The sequence below is a fragment of the Heptranchias perlo genome, chromosome 41 (genome assembly GCF_035084215.1).
Source record: "Heptranchias perlo isolate sHepPer1 chromosome 41, sHepPer1.hap1, whole genome shotgun sequence".
NCBI lineage: Eukaryota > Metazoa > Chordata > Chondrichthyes > Hexanchiformes > Hexanchidae > Heptranchias > Heptranchias perlo.
The window spans coordinates 430,435-445,979 of record NC_090365.1 but is presented as its reverse complement, the minus strand read 5'-3'; the positions used below and the strand labels follow the sequence as shown (position 1 = coordinate 445,979).

The following is a 15,545-nucleotide window of genomic DNA, read 5'->3' as shown; positions in this document are numbered from 1 at the left end:
GTACGACCCCACTCTCTCTACGACCCCACTCCCTGTACGACCCCACTCTCTCTACGACCCCACTCCCTGTACGACCCCACTCCCTGTACCATCCCACTCTCTGTACGACCCCACTCCCTATACGACCCCACTCCCTGTACGATCCCACTCCCTGTACGACCCCACTCTCTGTACGATCCCACTCTCTGTAAGATCCCACTCCCTGTACGATCCCACTCTCTGTACGACCCCACTCCCTGTACGACCCCACTCTCTCTACGACCCCACTGTCTGTACGACCCCACTCCCTGTACAACCCCACTCTCTCTAAGACCCCACTCTCTGTACGATCCCACCCTCTGTACGACCCCACTCCCTGTACGACCCCACTCCCTGTATGATCCCACTCCCTATACGACCCCACTCCCTGTACGACCCCACTCCCTGTACGACCCCACTCTCTCTACGATCCCACTCCCTGTACGACCCCACTCCGTGTACGACCCCACTCCCTGTACGATACCACTCCCTGTACGACCCCACTCCCTGTACGATACCAATCTCTCTACGACCCCACTCCCTGTACGACCCCACTCCCTGTACGACCCCACTCTCTGTACGATACCACACCCTGTACGATACCAATCTCTCTACGACCCCACTCCCTGTACGACCCCACTCCCTGTACGACCCCACTCCCTGTACGACCCCACTCTCTGTACGACCCCACTCCCTGAACGATCCCACTCCCTGTACGATACCAATCTCTCTACGACCCCACTCCCTGTACGACCCCACTCCCTGTACGACCCCACTCTCTGTACGACCCCACTCTCTGTACGACCCCACTCTCTCTACGACCCCACTCCCTGTACGACCCCACACCCTGTACGATCCCACTCCCTGTACGATACCAATCTCTCTACGACCCCACTCCCTGTACGACCCCACTCTCTGTACGACCCCACTCTCTGTACGACCCCACTCTCTCTACGACCCCACTCCCTGTACGACCCCACTCCCTGTACGATCCCAATCTCTGTACGATACCACTCCCTGTACGACCCCACACCCTGTACGACCCCACACCCTGTACGATCCCACTCCCTGTACGACCCCACTCCCAGTACGACCCCACTCCCTGTCCGACCCCACTCCCTGTACGACCCCACACCCTGTACGATCCCACTCCCTGTACGACCCCACACCCTGTACGACCCCACTCCCTGTACAACCACACTCCCTGTACGATCCCACTCCCTGTACGATCCCACTCTCTCTACGACCCCACTCCCTGTACGACCCCACTCTCCGTACGACCCCACTCCCTGTACGACCCCACTCTCTATACGACCCCACTCCCTGTACGACCCCACTCTCTGTACGACCCCACTCTCTGTACGACCCCACTCTCCGTACGACCCCACTCCCTGTACGACCCCACTCTCTGTACGATACCACTCCCTGTACGACCCCACTCCCTGTACGACCCCACTCCCTGTACGACCCCACTCTCTATACGACCCCACTCTCTGTACGACCCCACTCTCTGTACGACCCCACTCTCTGTACGACCCCACTCTCGCTACGACCCCACTCCCTGTACGACCCCACTCCCTGTACGATCCCACTCTCTGTACGACCCCACTCCCTGTACGATCCCACTCCCTGTACGACTCCACTCTCTCTACGACCCCTCCCTGTATGATCCCACTCTCTGTACGACCCCACTCTCCCTGTACGACCCCACTCTCTGTACGACCCCACTCTCCCTGTACGACCCGACTTCCTGTACGATCCCACTCTCTGTACGACCCCACTCCCTGTACGACCCCACTCTCTGTACGACCCCACTCTCTGTACGACCCCACTCTCCGTACGACCCCACTCCCTGTACGACCCCACTCTCTGTACGACCCCACTCTCTGTACGACCCCACTCTCTGTACGACCCCACTCTCGCTACGACCCCACTCCCTGTACGACCCCACTCCCTGTACGATCCCACTCTCTGTACGACCCCACTCCCTGTACGATCCCACTCCCTGTACGACTCCACTCTCTCTACGACCCCTCCCTGTATGATCCCACTCTCTGTACGACCCCACTCTCCCTGTACGACCCCACTCTCTGTACGACCCCACTCTCCCTGTACGACCCGACTTCCTGTACGATCCCACTCTCTGTACGATCCCACTCCCTGTACGACCCCACTCCCTGTACGATCCCACTCCCTGTACGATACCAATCTCTCTACGACCCCACTCCCTGTACGACCCCACTCTCTGTACGATCCCACTCTCTGTAAGATCCCACTCCCTGTACGATCCCACTCTCTGTACGACCCCACTCCCTGTACGACCCCACTCTCTCTACGATCCCACTACCTGTACGATCCCACTCCCTGTACGACCCCACTCTCTCTACGACCCCACTGTCTGTACGACCCCACTCTCTGTACGATCCCACTCCCTGTACGACCCCACTCCCTGTACAACCCACTCTCTCTAAGACCCCACTCTCTGTACGATCCCACCCTCTGTACGACCCCACTCCCTGTACGACCCCACTCCCTGTAGGATCCCACTCCCTGTACGACCCCACTCTCTGTACGACCCCACTCCCTGTACGATACCAATCTCCCTACGACCCCACTCCCTGTGCGACCCCACTCTCTGTACGACCCCACTCTCTGTACGACCCCACTCTCTCTACGACCCCACTCCCTGTACGACCCCACTCCCTGTACGATCCCACTCTCTGTACGACCCCACTCCCTGTACGATCCCACTCCCTGTACGACTCCACTCTCTCTACGACCCCTCCCCGTATGATCCCACTCTCTGTACGACCCCACTCTCCCTGTACGACCCCACACCCTGTACGATCCCACTCCCTGTACGATCCCACTCCCTGTACGATCCCACTCCCTGTACGATCCCACTCCCTGTACGATCCCACTCCCTGTACGACCCCACTCTCTGTACGATCCCACTCCCTGTACGACCCCACTCCCTGTACGATCCCACTCCCTGTACGATACCAATCTCCCTACGACCCCACTCCCTGTGCGACCCCACTCTCTGTACGACCCCACTCTCTGTACGACCCCACTCTCTCTACGACCCCACTCCCTGTACGACCCCACTCCCCGTATGATCCCACTCTCTGTACGACCCCACTCTCCCTGTACGATCCCACTCCCTGTACGATCCCACTCCCTGTACGATCCCACTCCCTGTACGATCCCACTCCCTGTACGATCCCACTCCCTGTACGACCCCACTCTCTGTACGATCCCACTCCCTGTACGACCCCACTCCCTGTATGATCCCACTCCCTGTACGATACCAATCTCTCTACGACCCCACTCCCTGTACGACCCCACTCTCTGTACGATCCCACTCTCTGTAAGATCCCACTCCCTGTACGATCCCACTCTCTGTACGACCCCACTCCCTGTACGACCCCACTCTCTCTACGATCCCACTACCTGTACGATCCCACTCCCTGTACGACCCCACTCTCTCTACGACCCCACTGTCTGTACGACCCCACACTCTGTACGATCCCACTCCCTGTACGACCCCACTCCCTGTACAACCCACTCTCTCTAAGACCCCACTCTCTGTACGATCCCACCCTCTGTACGACCCCACTCCCTGTACGACCCCACTCCCTGTAGGATCCCACTCCCTGTACGACCCCACTCTCTGTACGACCCCACTCTCTGTACGACCCCACTCCCTGTACGACCCCACTCCCTGTACGATCCCACTGCCTGTACGACTCCACTCTCTGTACGACCCCACTCCCTGTACGACCCCACTCTCTGTACGATACCACTCTCTGTACGACCCCACTCTCTGTACGACCCCACTCTCTGTACGACCCCACTCCCTGTACGACCCCACTCTCTGTACGATACCACTCTCTGTACGACCCCACTCTCTGTACGACCCCACTCTCTGTACGACCCCACTCTCTCTACGACCCCACTCCCTGTACGACCTCACTCCCTGTACCATCCCACTCTCTCTACGACCCCACTGTCTGTACGACCCCACTCCCTGTACAACCCCACTCTCTCTAAGACCCCACTCTCTGTACGATCCCACCCTCTGTACGACCCCACTCCCTGTACGACCCCACTCCCTGTAGGATCCCACTCCCTGTACGACCCCACTCTCTGTACGACCCCACTCCCTGTACGATACCAATCTCTCTACGACCCCACTCCCTGTGCGACCCCACTCTCTGTACGACCCCACTCCCTGTACGACCCCACTCCCTGTACGATCCCACTGCCTGTACGACTCCACTCTCTGTACGACCCCACTCCCTGTACCACCCCACTCTCTGTACGATCCCACTCTCTGTACGACCCCACTCTCTGTACGACCCCACTCCCTGTACGACCCCACTCTCTGTACGATACCACTCTCTGTACGACCCCACTCTCTGTACGACCCCACTCTCTGTACGACCCCACTCTCTCTACGACCCCACTCCCTGTACGACCCCACTCCCTGTACCATCCCACTCTCTGTACGACCCCACTCCCTATACGATCCCACTCCCTGTACGATCCCACTCCCTGTACGACCCCACTCTCTGTACGATCCCACTCTCTGTAAGATCCCACTCCCTGTACGATCCCACTCTCTGTACGACCCCACTCCCTGTACGACCCCACTCTCTCTACGACCCCACTGTCTGTACGACCCCACTCCCTGTACAACCCCACTCTCTCTAAGACCCCACTCTCTGTACGATCCCACCCTCTGTACGACCCCACTCCCTGTACGACCCCACTCCCTGTATGATCCCACTCCCTATACGACCCCACTCCCTGTACGACCCCACTCCCTGTACGACCCCACTCTCTCTACGATCCCACTCCCTGTACGACCCCACTCCGTGTACGACCCCACTCCCTGTACGATACCACTCCCTGTACGACCCCACTCCCTGTACGATACCAATCTCTCTACGACCCCACTCCCTGTACGACCCCACTCCCTGTACGACCCCACTCCCTGTACGACCCCACTCTCTGTACGATCCCACTCCCTGTACGATACCAATCTCTCTACGACCCCACTCCCTGTACGACCCCACTCCCTGTACGACCCCACTCTCTGTACGACCCCACTCTCTGTACGACCCCACTCCCTGTACGACCCCACACCCTGTACGATCCCACTCCCTGTACGATACCAATCTCTCTACGACCCCACTCCCTGTACGACCCCACTCTCTGTACGACCCCACTCTCTGTACGACCCCACTCTCTCTACGACCCCACTCCCTGTACGACCCCACGCCCTGTACGATCCCACTCCCTGTACGACCCCACACCCTGTACGATCCCACTCCCTGTACGACCCCACTCCCTGTCCGACCCCACTCCCTGTCCGACCCCACTCCCTGTACGACCCCACACCCTGTACGATCCCACTCCCTGTACGACCCCACACCCTGTACGACCCCACTCCCTGTACGACCACACTCCCTGTACGATCCCACTCCCTGTACGATCCCACTCTCTCTACGACCCCACTCCCTGTACGACCCCACTCTCTATACGATCCCACTCCCTGTACGACCCCACTCCCTGTACGACCCCACTCTCTGTACGACCCCACTCTCTGTACGACCCCACTCCCTGTACGACCCCACTCTCTGTACGATACCACTCCCTGTACGACCCCACTCCCTGTACGACCCCACTCCCTGTACGACCCCACTCTCTATACGACCCCACTCTCTGTACGACCCCACTCTCTGTACGACCCCACTCTCTCTACGACCCCACTCTCTGTACGACCCCACTCCCTGTACGATCCCACTCTCTGTACGACCCCACTCTCCCTGTACGACCCCACTCCCTGTACGATCCCACTCCCTGTACGATCCCACTCCCTGTACGATCCCACTCCCTGTACGACCCCACTCTCTGTACGATCCCACTCCCTGTACGACCCCACTCCCTGTACGATCCCACTCCCTGTATGATCCCACGCTCTGTACGACCCCATTCTCCCTGTACGATCCCACTCCCTGTACGATCCCACTCTCTGTACGACCCCACTCTCTGTACGACCCCACTCCCTGTACGACCCCACTCTCTGTACGATACCACTCTCTGTACGACCCCACTCTCTGTACGACCCCACTCTCTGTACGACCCCACTCCCTGTACGACCCCACTCCCTGTACCATCCCACTCCCTATACGACCCCACTCCCTGTACGACCCCACTCCCTGTACCATCCCACTCTCTGTACGACCCCACTCCCTATACGACCCCACTCCCTGTACGATCCCACTCCCTGTACGACCCCACTCTCTGTACGATCCCACTCTCTGTAAGATCCCACTCCCTGTACGATCCCACTCTCTGTACGACCCCACTCCCTGTACGACCCCACTCTCTCTACGACCCCACTGTCTGTACGACCCCACTCCCTGTACAACCCCACTCTCTCTAAGACCCCACTCTCTGTACGATCCCACCCTCTGTACGACCCCACTCCCTGTACGACCCCACTCCCTGTATGATCCCACTCCCTATACGACCCCACTCCCTGTACGACCCCACTCCCTGTACGACCCCACTCTCTCTACGATCCCACTCCCTGTACGACCCCACTCCGTGTACGACCCCACTCCCTGTACGATACCACTCCCTGTACGACCCCACTCCCTGTACGATACCAATCTCTCTACGACCCCACTCCCTGTACGACCCCACTCCCTGTACGACCCCACTCCCTGTACGACCCCACTCTCTGTACGACCCCACTCCCTGTACGATCCCACTCCCTGTACGATACCAATCTCTCTACGACCCCACTCCCTGTACGACCCCACTCTCTGTACGACCCCACTCTCTGTACGACCCCACTCTCTCTACGACCCCACTCCCTGTACGACCCCACACCCTGTACGATCCCACTCCCTGTACGATACCAATCTCTCTACGACCCCACTCCCTGTACGACCCCACTCTCTGTACGACCCCACTCTCTGTACGACCCCACTCTCTCTACGACCCCACTCCCTGTACGACCCCACACCCTGTACGATCCCACTCCCTGTACGACCCCACACCCTGTACGATCCCACTCCCTGTACGACCCCACTCCCTGTCCGACCCCACTCCCTGTCCGACCCCACTCCCTGTACAACCCCACACCCTGTACGATCCCACTCCCTGTACGACCCCACACCCTGTACGACCCCACTCCCTGTACGACCACACTCCCTGTACGATCCCACTCCCTGTACGATCCCACTCTCTCTACGACCCCACTCCCTGTACGACCCCACTCTCCGTACGACCCCACTCCCTGTACGACCCCACTCTCTATACGATCCCACTCCCTGTACGACCCCACTCCCTGTACGACCCCACTCTCTGTACGACCCCACTCTCTGTACGACCCCACTCCCTGTACGACCCCACTCTCTGTACGATACCACTCCCTGTACGACCCCACTCCCTGTACGACCCCACTCTCTGTACGACCCCACTCTCTGTACGACCCCACTCCCTGTACGATCCCACTCTCTGTACGACCCCACTCCCTGTACGATCCCACTCCCTGTACGACTCCACTCTCTCTACGACCCCTCCCTGTATGATCCCACTCTCTGTACGACCCCACTCTCCCTGTACGACCCCACTCCCTGTACGATCCCACTCCCTGTACGATCCCACTCCCTGTACGATCCCACTCCCTGTACGACCCCACTCCCTGTACGATCCCACTCCCTGTACGACCCCACTCCCTGTACGATCCCACTCCCTGTATGATCCCACTCTCTGTACGACCCCACTCTCCCTGTACGATCCCACTCCCTGTACGATCCCACTCTCTGTACGATACCACTCCCTGTACGATCCCACTCCCTGTACGACCCCACTCTCTGTACGATCCCACTCCCTGTACGACCCCACTCCCTGTACGATCCCACTCCCTGTACGATACCAATCTCTCTACGACCCCACTCCCTGTACGACCCCACTCTCTGTACGACCCCACTCTCTGTACGACCCCACTCTCTCTACGACCCCACTCCCTGTACGACCCCACTCCCTGTACGATCCCAATCTCTGTACAATACCACTCCCTGTACGATACAACTCTCTCTTCGACCCCACTCCCTGTACGACCCCACTCCCTGTCCGACCCCACTCCCTGTACGACCCCACACCCTGTACGATCCCACTCCCTGTACGATCCCACTCTCTCTATGACCCCACTCCCTGTACAACCCCACTCCCTGTACGACCCCACTCCCTGTACGACCCCACTCTCTATACGATCCCACTCCCTGTACGACCCCACTCTCTGTACGACCCCACTCTCTGTACGACCCCACTCTCTGTACGACCCCACTCTCTGTACGATACCACTCCCTGTACGACCCCACTCCCTGTACGACCCCACTCTCTATACGACCCCATTCTCTGTACGACCCCACTCTCTGTACGACCCCACTCTCTGTACGACCCCACTCTCTGTACGATCCCACTCCCTGTACGACCCCACTCCCTGTACGACCCCACTCCCTGTACGATCCCACTCCCTGTACGACTCCACTCTCTCTACGACCCCTCCCTGTATGATCCCACTCTCTGTACGACCCCACTCTCCCTGTACGACCCCACTCCCTGTACGACCCCACTCCCTGTACGATCCCACTCCCTGTACGACCCCACTCTCTGTACGACCTCACTCCCTGTACGACCCCATTCTCTCTACGACCCCACTCCCTGTACGACCCCACTCTCTGTACGACCCCACTCCCTGTACGACCCCATTCTCTCTACGATCCCACTCTCTGTACAACCTCACTCCCGGTATGACCCCACTCTCTCTACGACCCCTCCCTGTATGATCCCACTCTCTGTCCGACCCCACTCTCCCTGTACGACCCCACTCCCTGTATGACCCCACTCTCTGTACGACCCCACTTCCTGTACGACCCCATTCTCTCTACGATCCCACTCTCTGTACAACCTCACTCCCTGTACAACCCCACTCCCTGTACAACCCCACTCTCTCTAAGACCCCACCCTCTGTACGACCCCACTCCCTGTACGACCCCACTCCCTGTACGATCCCACTGCCTATACGACCCCACTCTCTGTACGATACCACTCCCTGTACGATACCAATCTCTCTACGACCCCACTCCCTGTACGACCCCACTCTCTGTACGACCCCACTCTCTTTACGACCCCACTCCCTGTACGACCCCACTCCCTGTACGATCCCACTGCCTGTACGACTCCACTCTCTGTACGACCCCACTCCCTGTACGACCCCACTCTCTGTACGACCCCACTCTCTCTACGACTCCACTCCCTGTACGACCCCACTCCCTGTACGATCCCACTCTCTGTACGACCCCACTCCCTGTACGATCCCACTCCCTGTACGACTCCACTCTCTCTACGACCCCTCCCTGTATGATCCCACTCTCTGTACGACCCCACTCTCCCTGTACGACCCCACTCCCTGTACGACCCCACTCCCTGTACGATCCCACTCCCTGTACGACCCCACTCTCTGTACGACCTCACTCCCTGTACGACCCCATTCTCTCTACGACCCCACTCCCTGTACGACCCCATTCTCTCTACGACCCCACTCTCTGTACGACCTCACTCCCTGTACGACCCCATTCTCTCTACGACCCCACTCCCTGTACGACCCCATTCTCTCTACGACCCCACTCTCTGTACGACCCCACTCCCTGTACGACCCCATTCTCTCTACGACCCCACTCTCTGTACGACCCCACTCCCTGTACGACCCCATTCTCTCTACGATCCCACTCTCTGTACAACCTCACTCCCTGTACGACTCCACTCTCTCTACGACCCCTCCCTGTATGATCCCACTCTCTGTACGACCCCACTCTCCCTGTACGACCCCACTCCCTGTATGACCCCACTCTCTGTACAATCCCACTCTCTGTACGACCTCACTCCCTGTATGACCCCACTCTCTCTACGACCCCGCTCTCTCTACGACCCCGCTCTCTGTACGACCCCGCTCTCTCTACGACCCCGCTCTCTGTATGACCCCGCTCTCTCTACGATGCCACTTTCCCTTTTCATGATGCAGGGTGTCTTTGGACGATTCTCTGCACGATGCTACCTTCTGCTGGCCATGTGTGTGAATGACATAAGAATGAGCAGGCTGCGACTGGCCTGCTGAAGATGAAGATCTTATTAACAGTAAACAGGCTCACACTGGAAACCAGAATAATTTTGATTTTTCTGATGGACCAAACCACTTTTTCATATATCCTCATTATACACAACTCCTCATTCAGTTTCCATACTATTCTGCCTGGGGTAATTCGAAGAAGAGCAGGGGGTTCTCCTGGTGTCCTGGGCCAATATTTATCCCTCAACCAACATCACTAAAAAACAGATTATCTGCTAATTTCTCATTGCTGTTTGTGGGATCTTGCTGTGCGCAAATTGGCTGCCGCATTTCCTACATTACAACAGTGACTACACTTCAAAAAAGTACTTCATTGGCTGTAAAGTGCTTTGCCTTGAGGTCGTGAAAGTTGCTAAATAAATGCAAGTCTTTCTTTCTTTCTAATGCTTCTCTCAGTGCACGACAGTCGTGGCAGAGTATCGGGGATGATTTTAACCCGAACCTCGAGCAGAAAGCGGGCGGGTGAGCAGTTACAATGTCCTCGAGTTACTTACCCCGCTCTCTGTACGAATGCTGCCCAAACCCTGCCTACTACCATTTTTACTCAGGCCTCTAGCTAGGCGGCCAAGCCTCCCACCCAAAGCCAGCCACCAAAAGGGGGTCCTTTTTTAAATATGCAGATCAGGGTCCGATGATGTCATCGGGACCCGACTGCAATTTTAAACCGATTTTAACCCAGGCCTGAGTCGCTCGGCTGAAGAGGAGTCGTGAGCTGCCGGGAAGGTGGACGAGGCCTCAGGATGGATAAACTCTCCACTGTGGGGCCAGGGAGAGCGGGAATGCTCCGCGAGGGAAAGTCGGGACCACCCCTGACCCGGACTCCCCCCCCTCCTTTCCTCCCACCGGACCCCTCCTGGACTCCACGCCTATCCCCATTGCCAGTGGCTACTCTACTTTCCTTTCCAGAACACCGAGCTCTGTTAGCACCAGCACTGTCTGATCTACGCTGATTCACAGCAAATGTAACAACAGTCAATGACTCATCAAAACATTTTAATGACAATTCTCCGTTTCGAGCACAATTGTTGGCGGACTATTCGACTGCAGAGGCATCACGGCCGAGCCTGATCCTATCTCTGATCCTGTCCTCATCTGACACACAGGTACTTTACAGCAAGGGGGCCCTCAGGATAGCGATCAGGAGCAGGATATACTTGGCTCATTTAATTACCTGTTTAGTTTGAGGATTTCGAGGCCGGTTGCACGGATCGGCTAACTCAACCTATCCACCTCTGTATAGCTCAGCACTGAAGCCTCAACCCACTGAAGGCCATTGGGGGCCTAGTTAGATTTTGCAGTTCATCCCAGAATTATTACACGTGTCTTTATCTGACAGCCGGAGCTGACAGGTGCAGGTCGACACCCAGGGGCAAAGCACTGAGCCTAAATCTTATCTACATGAGCGGAAAATGTAAAGCAAGTGCCCTCTGCTGGAAATTAATATATAACAGCATGAGGGGAACAGGTTCAAAACACACCTGGAATTTCCGGAGGGATCTCCTAACACAACAACAACAACTTGCATTTATATAGTGCCCTTAACATAGTGAAACGTCCAAGGCGCTTCACAGGAGGGTAAATCAGACAGAATTTGACACCGAGCCACATAAGGAGATATTAGGACAGGTGATCAAAAGCTTGGTCAAAGAGGTAGGTTTTAAGGAGCGTCTTAAATAAGGAAAGAGAGACGGAGAGGTTTAGGGAGGGAATTCCAGAGCTTAGGGCCGAGGCAGCTGAAGGCACGGCCGCCAATGGTGGAGCGATGGAAATCGGGGATCTGCAAGAGGCCAGAATTGGAGGAGCGCAGAGATCTCGGAGGGTTGTGGGGCTGGAGGAGGTTACAGAGATAGGGAGGGGGCGAGGCCACGGAGGGATTTGGGAATTTTAAATTCGAGGCGAACCTGGACCGGGAGCCAATGTAGGTCAGCGAGCACGGGGTGAGGGGTGAACAGGACTTGGTGCGAGTTGGGATACGGGCAGTAGAGTTTTGGATGAGCTCAAGTTTCTGGAGGGTGGAAGATGGGAGGCCGGCCAGAAAAGCAGATTTGCAGATACAAATGAGAGTCACAATCCAACTCTCTCTTTCCAGTTTATCACTCTTACTATGGGACGTTGTTCTTATGAACTTTATTCTCTTGTTCTTCCTAAGCCCCAAATATCCATCCCCTTCCTCATTGTGTTGAACTGAAGAGTCTTTGCTCCGTCTCCCACACTAACTCACTCTTTCCCAGGACCTCAAAGCTGGGAACTCCTCACCTTCCTCCCTCCTCTGATCTACAGGCTTTTAAAGATCAACCTTAGTGTCACCTAATTACTAATATCTTGACTTATTTCATTTATTCCATGGCTGGCTGGTGATGTTGGGGTTGCCAATTCTGGTTGGACGTATTCCTGGAGGTTTCATCACATGACCTCCTGCCCCCACTCTCCCGCCATTGGTCACCTTACACATCCATCCTCACGACACCCCGCCTTTTCTACGGCCAATCAGAAAGCGAACAGACTCTTTGTTACCTGATTGGATGATTGTTGACTGTCAGTCAGACAGCCCTTTGTTTTTTATCAATCTCCAATATTTTTATAAACTAATAAACAAAAGAGTTCAAAGAAAATGAAACAAAGCACAATTTTTTTTTAAATGGAGCTATGATTTTTTCCCGGTGTTGTTCACAGCGAGAGTCCTGGAGATTAATCTTTAATTCCTGAAGATTCGAGGGCAATCCTGGAGAGTTGGCAACTCGATGGTGGTGTCCTGCTCCACGGGTCTAGTCCCTTTACCTTGGTCTCGCAATATTAAATAAAATGGACAGCGCTGCCTGAGGAGATCAGAAACAGAGAGTAGGAGAGGCCTCCGACAGCAAGTGCAGTGTGTGCGTGCGTTTGTGTGTGTGTTTGTGCGTGTGTGTGTGCGTGTGTGTGTGTGTGTGTGTGTGCGTGTGTGTGTGTGTGTGTGTGTGCGTTTGTGTGTGTGTGTGTGTGTGTTTGTGTGTGTGTGTGTTTGTGTGTGTGTGTGTGTTTGTGTGTGCGTTTGTGTGTGTGTGTTTGTGCGTGTGTGTGTGTGTGTTTGTGTGTGTGTTTGTGTGTGTGTGTGTTTGTGTGTGCGTTTGTGTGTGTGTTTGTGTGTTTGTGTGTGCGTTTGTGTGTGTGTTTGTGTGTGTGTGTGTTTGTGTGTGCGTTTGTGTGTGTGTTTGTGTGTGCGTTTGTGTGTGCGTGTTTGTGTGTTTGTGTGTGCGTTTGTGTGTGTGTGTTTGTGCGTGTGTGTGTGTGTGTTTGTGTGTGTGTGCGCGTGTGTGTGCGCGTTTGTGTGTGTGTTTGTGTGTGTGTGTGTGCGCGTGTGTGTGCGCGTTTGTGTGTGTGTTTGTGTGTGTGTGTGCGTTTGTGTGTTTGTGCGTGCGTGTTTGTTTGTGTGTGCGTGTGTGTGTGTGAGGCTATGTGACAGCTCTGTCCTACAGGGATGGAGCTGATGATATGAGCAATGGGAGGGGATTCTCTTTGTCTCTGTGGACTTCCTACTGACTCAGTCGCTAACTTACCGCCTGCTCCTGCACTTTCTCACTTTCACCGGGAGACACAGGGGCTGTCACTGATCACCATCTCTGGGCAGGTAGGTGGAATCTGTACTCAACATTTCATTCTGGAAACTTAAACGTTCTCTGGTTATGCAGCCAATGTTTTTGAAAGAAGTGGAGTTCACCTCGCACTCACTGAGATTAGTCTGAATCCTGTTCCATGTGTGCTGGGTTCTGACTACACATGGAGTGTGGCATTTTCTATAACGTTTGGAGATTTTTGTCTTCTTATCGGACAGGAGAGGGAAAAAAAGTGCCCAGTTTTGGTCAGTCGGTGTAGGAAGAGTGTGTGCACGAGTGTGTGTGTGCACGAGTGTATGTGTCAATGGTGTGTGTGTGTCTATGTGTATGTGTCTATGTGTGACTGTGTGTGTGTGTGTGTGTGTGTCTGTGTGTGTGTCTATCTGTGTGTGTGTCTGTGTGTCTATGTGTGTCTGTGTGTGTGTCTATGTGTGTCTGTGTGTGTGTCTATGTGTCTGTGTGTGTCTGTGTGTGTGTCTATGTGTGTGTGTGTGTCTATGTGTGTGTGTCTATGTGTGTGTGTGTGTGTCTATGTGTGTGTCTGTGTGTGTGTGTCTGTGTGTGTGCGTGTCTATGTGTGTGTGTGTGTCTATGTGTGTGTCTGTGTGTGTGTGTCTGTGTGTGTGTGTGTCTATGTGTGTCTATGTGTGTCTATGTGTGTGTCTGTGTGTGTCTATGTGTGTGTGTGTGTCTGTGTGTGTGTGTGTCTATCTGTGTGTGTGTCTGTGTGTCTATGTGTGTCTGTGTGTGTGTCTATGTGTGTCTGTGTGTGTGTCTATGTGTCTGTGTGTGTCTGTGTGTGTGTCTATGTGTGTGTGTGTGTCTATGTGTGTGTGTCTATGTGTGTGTGTGTGTGTCTATGTGTGTGTCTGTGTGTGTGCGTGTCTATGTGTGTGTGTGTGTCTATGTGTGTGTCTGTGTGTGTGTGTCTGTGTGTGTGTGTGTCTATGTGTGTCTATGTGTGTCTATGTGTGTGTCTGTGTGTGTCTATGTGTGTGTGTGTGTCTGTGTGTGTGCGTGTCTATGTGTGTGTGTGTCTATTTGTGTCTATGTGTGTGTCTGTGTGTGTCTGTGTGTGTGTGTGTGTCTGTGTGTGTCTATGTGTGTGTGTGTGTCTGTGTGTGTCTATGTGTGTGTCTGTGTGTGTCTATGTGTGTGTGTGTGTCTGTGTGTGTCTGTGTGTGTGTGTGTCTGTGTGTGTGTCTGTGTCTGTGTGTGTCTGTGTGTGTCTGTGTGTGTGTGTGTCTGTGTCTGTGTGTGTCTGTGTGTGTGTGTGTGTGTGTGTCTATGTGTGTGTGTGTGTCTGTGTGTGTCTGTGTGTGTGTGTGTGTGTGTGTGTGTCTGTGTGTGTGTGTGTGTGTGTGTGTGTCTATGTGTGTGTGTGTGTCTGTGTGTGTCTGTGTGTGTGTGTGTGTGTGTGTGTGTCTATGTGTGTGTGTGTGTCTGTGTGTGTCTGTGTGTGTGTGTGTGTGTGTGTGTGTCTATGTGTGTGTGTGTGTCTGTGTGTGTCTGTGTGTGTGTGTGTGTGTCTGTGTGTCTGTGTGTGTGTCTGTGTGTGTGCGTGTCTAATGTCCCAAGGAATGAGGTGGACGCCTCCCCAGCTCCATCCTTTGTTTGACATTAACCCCACACTCTGCAGTTTACGGAGCCTGATCCCATTCCGACCCCTTGTACCCGTGTGTGAGGAGGGGGTTCAGCCGGGAGTCTGATAGACAGCGAGCAGAGAA

At 55.3% G+C, this 15,545-nt stretch overlaps 1 protein-coding gene across 3 annotated transcripts in view; it reads left to right on the top strand.

The window, feature by feature from the left end:
- The window catches only part of LOC137305815 (guanine nucleotide-binding protein G(I)/G(S)/G(O) subunit gamma-8-like), a 51,943-nt gene that overhangs the window by 22,314 nt on the left and 14,084 nt on the right, over window positions 1–15,545 (top strand). The window contains exon 1 of one of the 3 annotated variants that reach the window (XM_067974741.1): window positions 13,736–13,832. The exons of the other annotated variants lie outside the window; for them this stretch is intronic. The gene's annotated coding sequence lies outside the window, so the exon portion shown is untranslated. Of the gene's footprint in view, window positions 1–13,735; window positions 13,833–15,545 lie in introns of those variants that run through there. 3 annotated transcript variants of the gene reach the window in all.